This window comes from Alligator sinensis, unplaced genomic scaffold (genome assembly GCF_000455745.1).
Source record: "Alligator sinensis unplaced genomic scaffold, ASM45574v1 scaffold1325_1, whole genome shotgun sequence".
Classification (NCBI taxonomy): Eukaryota; Metazoa; Chordata; order Crocodylia; family Alligatoridae; genus Alligator; species Alligator sinensis.
Window position 1 is genome coordinate 739,587 of NW_005842735.1, and position 6,490 is coordinate 746,076.

Genomic DNA, 6,490 nt, shown 5'->3' on the forward strand with positions numbered 1-6,490 from the left:
GTAACACGGTGTTTGTGAACCATAAAATATATTATGGTTCACAAACACCGTACAGATCAGAAATTCCATATTTGAACTGTTAATACATGATATATTTTAGAAACATGCTGTCTTGCCTACATATCTTTATTTATATCTGGTAATCACATACTTAAACCAAAGCAAATGTAAATTAAACCTACTTGGACTGTATACAGGCTAAAGATATGAGTAATTCTTTGCTGAAATTTGACAGTATGCATAAGGTAGCTGTTTTTTTATAACTGTATCTTTATGTATTGCAATTTAGATGGAAATGTGTAATTAGATTCCATTGTGTTTACTTAATCATTACTAGTAACAGAGAAAATTGCTTTCTACTTGATATGTACTAGTAATATGTCATTACATTGGTTTATAAAATTTTAAAATTAAGAGTGAAAGCTTAGTTGGAACAGCTAAGGCTGCTACTTAGCACTCATTACATATAGCGTATTATATTGTGCTAACATAACAGTTCTGGCAAGATGTGTGGAAACTGTAATTTTTTCATTTTTAGGAAATGTTCTGATTCTAAAATCCGATTAATTTAATTTGACAAAATACATCTCAATTTTTTTAATTGTTCTGTAATAATTATTTTGCTTTGATATTGACATGGATTTAAAGTTCCTTGTAAAATGTTTTTTCAAGATTAACATATTAGCATTTGAAGTGAAACGCTTCTGTCTTTTGCAAACTTTTTTTCAGTTATTTTCCCAAATGACATGTTTCGATAATTGATATTTTTTCTTGGAAATTTTGTTTTTGATGGCATGGCAATTTCAAGTAGAAAAATGTTCCACTGAAAAAATTCCAATCAGCTCTAGTCTAACAACATTCTTGTGAAATACATTCTTAATTATTTTTAAAAGTCAACCAAAGATATAGGTGTGACGTGGAAAAAAACCAACCACACAGCAAGTTGGTGCCTGGGCTGGAATTAGAATTCAGGAATATACAGTTTTTCTTTGAGTACTTACCAATGTGCACTCCACCATTGGTGCGTGTGAGTTGTGTGCACTTGTGTGGATTCTTCTGGTGAGAGTTTTATATACTTGTGTAGATTCTTCTGGCTAGCTCCATTCATTGGGAGTAATTTCTGCATCTTGACTGTCCTCCTTTCTGTAACAGAAAGCATAGAAAGTGTCATGTCCCCATCTACTCCTCAGTTCTGTTGACCTCCTGAGCAAATTTAGGAGTCTGGCGGTTACTTTGAAAGACCCTGTTCTCAGCAAAAATAAATCCTCAAATGGAGTGAATGCAGAAGTAGATTATTAGAATTCTCAGATTATGACTACTGGTAGCAAAAAAAAGAATAACACTATATGTATCTATACGTATAGATATACTTGTGTGATCTAAACAAATAAGCATTTTACAATTTAGGATTCTACATCTTAAAATCCAAATATTTCTAATAGATGGCCAGCTCCTTAGGGAGGTCTTATCCAAATTAAGAGATTAAAAGTGAAAAGGCATTGGATCTTCATTACATCTGCAGATGGGAACCTCAGCAAAGGATGCCAGAGGAACACATCTCAGAACACAGAGGCCACTATTATCTCCCTCCTCAAAATAGGGCATACATTACTTAACATAAAGGTCAACAGTTCCTTCTCAACAGCTGTACTTTCATGTTGCAAGTATAAAACAGCTTTTTATCATTTTTATATATATAGTTAGTGTTAATAGATATTTGTTAGTCATTAGGGGTAAGATTAGAACACTGTCTCTATTCCCAGTAAAACATCTCTTTTCTCTTAGAAAATGAAAGAGCTTTCCTCAGGGATTATAGCCCAAAGAATCATCTGAAAACTGTATGGCAAGACCCAAAAGGGTTCTTGTGGAACATTAGGGCAGCAGTTACAAAATGTTGATACCCATCTACTCGTATCAGACAATGCTTTATGGTCTTAGTAATGCAGCTTAGTACTGGCGTCTTTGATATTGACAATACTAGTACTGATACTGCTGGCTACCTCCCTTTAGTACCAAAGTTCCTGGTATAAAGGAGTTATATAGCATCAAAAGATTCAAGAATCAGGCAAACAACTGTCTCTCTAGCTCTGTTGCAGGTCCTGATCAGATTTATTTTAGAGTACTCATGGAACTGGCTTACCTAACTGTAGAGTTGTTGGCTGTTATCTTTGAGAACTCGTGGTGATGAGCTGAGATGGGGGTGGGGGGGAAGCGAATATAATATCTGCTTTTTAAAGGGGGGGGTAGAGAGAAGGGTTCAAGGGATTAGATTGACAAGTCTAATGCCTTAAAGTATACTGAAATATATCATAAAATAATTGATTTTGTAAGCATCTAGAGATTACAAGGTGGCAAGAAACAGCCACCATGGGATTATCAAGAGCAAGCCATGCCTAAACAACCTAAATTCCTTCTGTAATTAATTATCAGGTTTTATGGATGGGGGAAGAGTAAAGTGTATGATATACCTTGGCTTGAGTAAGACTTTTGCCACTGTTTTTCCAAATATTGAAACTACTCTAAGGTGGGTATATAACTAGTTGCATAATTATTCTCATTGACCAGTCAGTCATCAATGACTCAATATCAGACTAGGATGAGGTACAGGTTTCCCTCACTGTACATGCGTTCCTGGAAAACCACGCATAACTCGAATTCACATAAAGGGAACCCACTTTCCAATGTAACAAATAGGGTTATGTTCCAAGACCTCAACTGTATTGACACCCAGACCCATTTCTACCACTTTTACAAGACAGTTTTGCTACTCACAAACAGCAGACAGAACACACAAGCACAGGCTCTATTATAATGGAGATGGCAACTACAGAAACATGTGTCGCAGACAATAAGCAAGGAGCACAGATCCACATGGGAGACTATATTTTGGTGTGCGTCACTCTCACAATGCACCACACAAAGCAGCTGACTGCAGGCTTCCACCACACTGGTTGCATAAGAGTGAATTTACCTCACATATAACGAATTTTTGGTATAAAAAGGGTCATTGCATAAGAGTGAATTCACACATACAGAACCCACATAAAGCAAGGGAAACCTGTATCAAGTGGGGTTCCCCAGCAGTCTGTTCTGCCTCCAATATTGGTCATTATCTCCACTAATAAGTTGGAGAATAGGATGCAGTGTGAATAGAGTAAATTTGCAGATGACACTAACTTGAATGGGGTAGTTGAAACTATAGAGGACTATAGTGGAAAGGATTGAAATTAAAAATGATCTTGATGAACTGGGAAAATGTTCTAAAATGGGTCAGCAATATTTTCATCAAGAGTGCCAAAAACACCCCAACCTTTACCCATGCCTGGACTTGGCATACCAAGGGCAGATGGTGGGGAGCTGCAAGGGATCAGATCCTCATTGCTGGTGGCAGGTGCACATGCGCCTCCGGGTGGACAGCAGGGGAGGGGCCAGGGTCGGGCTAACCGAGTCTGTTCCCTGCCATTCCCCCAAGGCATGCGTGCAGCTGCCACTGCCACAGAGCTGGTGCTGGGGCTCCGGACCCCAGTGCAGTTTGTTTGCAGCCTCCCAGATGCCTGACACACCAAGCCTGGGCTCTGGGCAGTTGCTGTCGGCCCCAGAGCTTGGGTTGCTTGCAGCTGCCCAGCCACCTGCTGCGAACAGCCAGGGCTCTGTGGCCATGGGAGCTGCCCAGAGCCTGGGCCAGCTGTGGTGTGCTGAGCAAAGTGACATCGTGTGCCATGCTTTGGCATGCCTGCTGTTGGTTGCCAACCCCTGTTCTAAAACAACAAATTGGATATTTGATGAGGACAAGCACAAAGCATTACACATAGGAAGGGACAATAAAATGCACATATACAAAATGGGAATAACTGACTAGGTTGCAGTAGAGCAGAATAGGATCACAAATTGAATATAACTCAACAGTATAATATTGATTAAAAAAAAAAAAGACGCAAAGCACAATGAGTTGTATTAGCAGGAGTGTCATATGCAAGTTAGTGGAAACTATATTCATTGACTTGATCTGAAATACTATATGCAGTTCTGGGCAGCCATACTTCCAAAAAAATGTTGACAAATTGGAAAGACTTCATAGTCCAGAGGAGAGCAGCCCAAATTGTTAAAGCTCTCAAAAACATTACATGAGAAAACATTAGAAGAACTGGTGGTATTTAGTGCAGGGATTGAGAAGGGGTTTGGCAAGTCTTCACATCCAAAAAGAATCATTATAAAGTGGATGGTAAACGCTTGTTATGTGTCTACAGAAGACAGGACAAGACATAATAGCCTTAAATGTCAACAAGATATATTTGATTTAGATATTAGAAAAAACTTTTCAACTATAAGGGCAGCTAAGCACTAGAAGAAAATACTTACAGAGGTTGTGGGTTTTTCTATCATTAGAAGTTTTTCAGTATAGTTTAGACAATTTTTTGTGTGGGATGGCTTAGACAGAGGTTGGACTAGATTAGTGATGCTCAACTGTTTGGCCCCAGATAAGTGAGATGGGACCAGACTGAGCCCTGCAAGTCAGGATTGGAACCTGGGGCTTAGCACCACCCTCTCCCACCTCCATGCTCTAGGATTGGTCTCTGGGGGCCCTGGTACCACCCTCTCATGTCCCAGCACACTTGGACAGGTCCCTGGGGGATCACCACCCTCTCCTGCCCCAGTGCACTAGAAATAGGTCCCAGGGGCCTGGCACCATCCCCTGCCAGCTCTCCACATGCCCGGATCAGTTCCTAGGGCCCAGTGCCACCCCAGCTCCACCCTGTATGCTTGGATCAGGCACCCAATCCAACAGGCAGGGTCTGGGGCTCCCTGTGGGTTCAGAAATTTGGCAGTGGGGAAGCGGGACATCATTCTTCTGCAACCAAATTTCCAGACTCATGGGGAGTCCTGTGAGCTGGATGACATGAGGCCATGGGCTGAATCTAGCCTGCAGGTCAGGGGTTGAGCACTTCTGGAATAGAAGATTTCATCAGGTTTCTTCCAACTTAATTTTTTTATGATCCTATTCCAAACACACTGGATTTCCAATTATATCTAAGATGTGGACTGATTGCAAGTCCCTTAATAGTCTACCGAACAGCTGTCTAAGATAACACTCTAGTTTGCGCAAACTCAATTGTCTTTCATCCCAGAGTTGCTTGATGTCTAAAAGGTTCTTTCATAGTTTACCTGCTGTTATGGTTCAGTGGTAGAATCCTTGTCCGCTATGCAGAAACCTGGGTTCGGTTCCTAGATGCACATATAACAACCATTGAGGCTTCAAAAGTCTGCACTTGGTCCTACCTGTTTCAGTGGTCTAAAGGGGGGATGGAAGGTCTGGGTGGCCTTTACTCCATTCTTCTGTCTGGGCAGATGCATCAAAGGTCCTAGTGACCTCTTGCGCACACACCATGATCCAGAAGGATCAATGGTTGTATACTACTGTCATGGTTTGTCCCACAATAAAATAACATAGTGCCTTTTGGGATTTAAATGCTGTTCTGGAGAGGTTCTCACCACCCTTTGAGCAACTAGGTACATTTCACGTGTATTAAAATCTCTGTTTTAATGGACAGTTACTTCTGTTAAAAAAGGTGGAAGAGATTAATTCCGTTATGGCAGGATTACTTTATACTAGATTCCTTGTAGCTTGTTCATGAAAGGTGAAGGCACAGCCTGATTTTGACCTAATACTGACTCTATGGCCAGATGGGACTGTTTCCGTGCGATCTGGGAAGCTAAGCAGGCCTGGGCCCAGTTCATATTTGGATGGGAGACTGCCCGTGGGCTGCCTGTCTATGGCCAGACGGGACTGATTTCATGCGATGTGGGAAGCTAAGTAGGCACAGGCCTGGTTCATACCTGGATGGGAGACCGCCTTGGAATCACGTAGGCCACCTGCCCTTTTATTTGATATCAAAATTTGGGGTGATATGGGCACGTTAGAAGGGAGGGAAAGACTACAGAAAGACCTGGATAGGTTGCAGGGCTGGGCTAACAAAAACAGGATGCGTTTTAATACTGACAAGTGCAGGGTGCTACACTTGGGCAGTAGAAACAAGCAGCACACTTACAAGATGGGAAACTCCCTTCTTGAGAGCACGGAGGCAGAAAGGGATCTTGGAGTCATCATTGACTCCAAGATGAACATGGGCCAACAATGCGAGGTCACGGTCGGCAGGGCTAACCGGACCTTATTGTGTATCCACAGGTGCATCTGCAGTAGGTCCAAGGAGGTGATCCTCCCCCTCTATGTGACACTGGTCAGGCCACAGCTGGAGTACTGTGTCCAGTTCTGGGTGCCCCACTTCAAGAGGGATGTGGACAACATTGAGAGGGTCCAGAGGAGGACCACCCGCATGATCCAGGGACAGCAGGGCAGACCCTACAATGAGAGGTTACGGGACCTGAACCTATTCAGCCTTCACAAGAGAAGGCTGAGGGGGGACCTGGAGACCGTCTATAAACTCACTATGGGGGACCAGAAGGGTTTGGGGGAGACCTTGTTTCCCCTAGC

The 6,490-nt window shown here is 42.1% G+C and overlaps 1 protein-coding gene across 1 annotated transcript in view; it reads left to right on the plus strand.

Moving 5' to 3' along the window:
• LOC102368073 (probable phospholipid-transporting ATPase IIB) overlaps window positions 1-6,490 on the plus strand; it is a 155,029-nt gene that overhangs the window by 105,077 nt on the left and 43,462 nt on the right. The gene's annotated exons all lie outside the window — the stretch shown is intronic.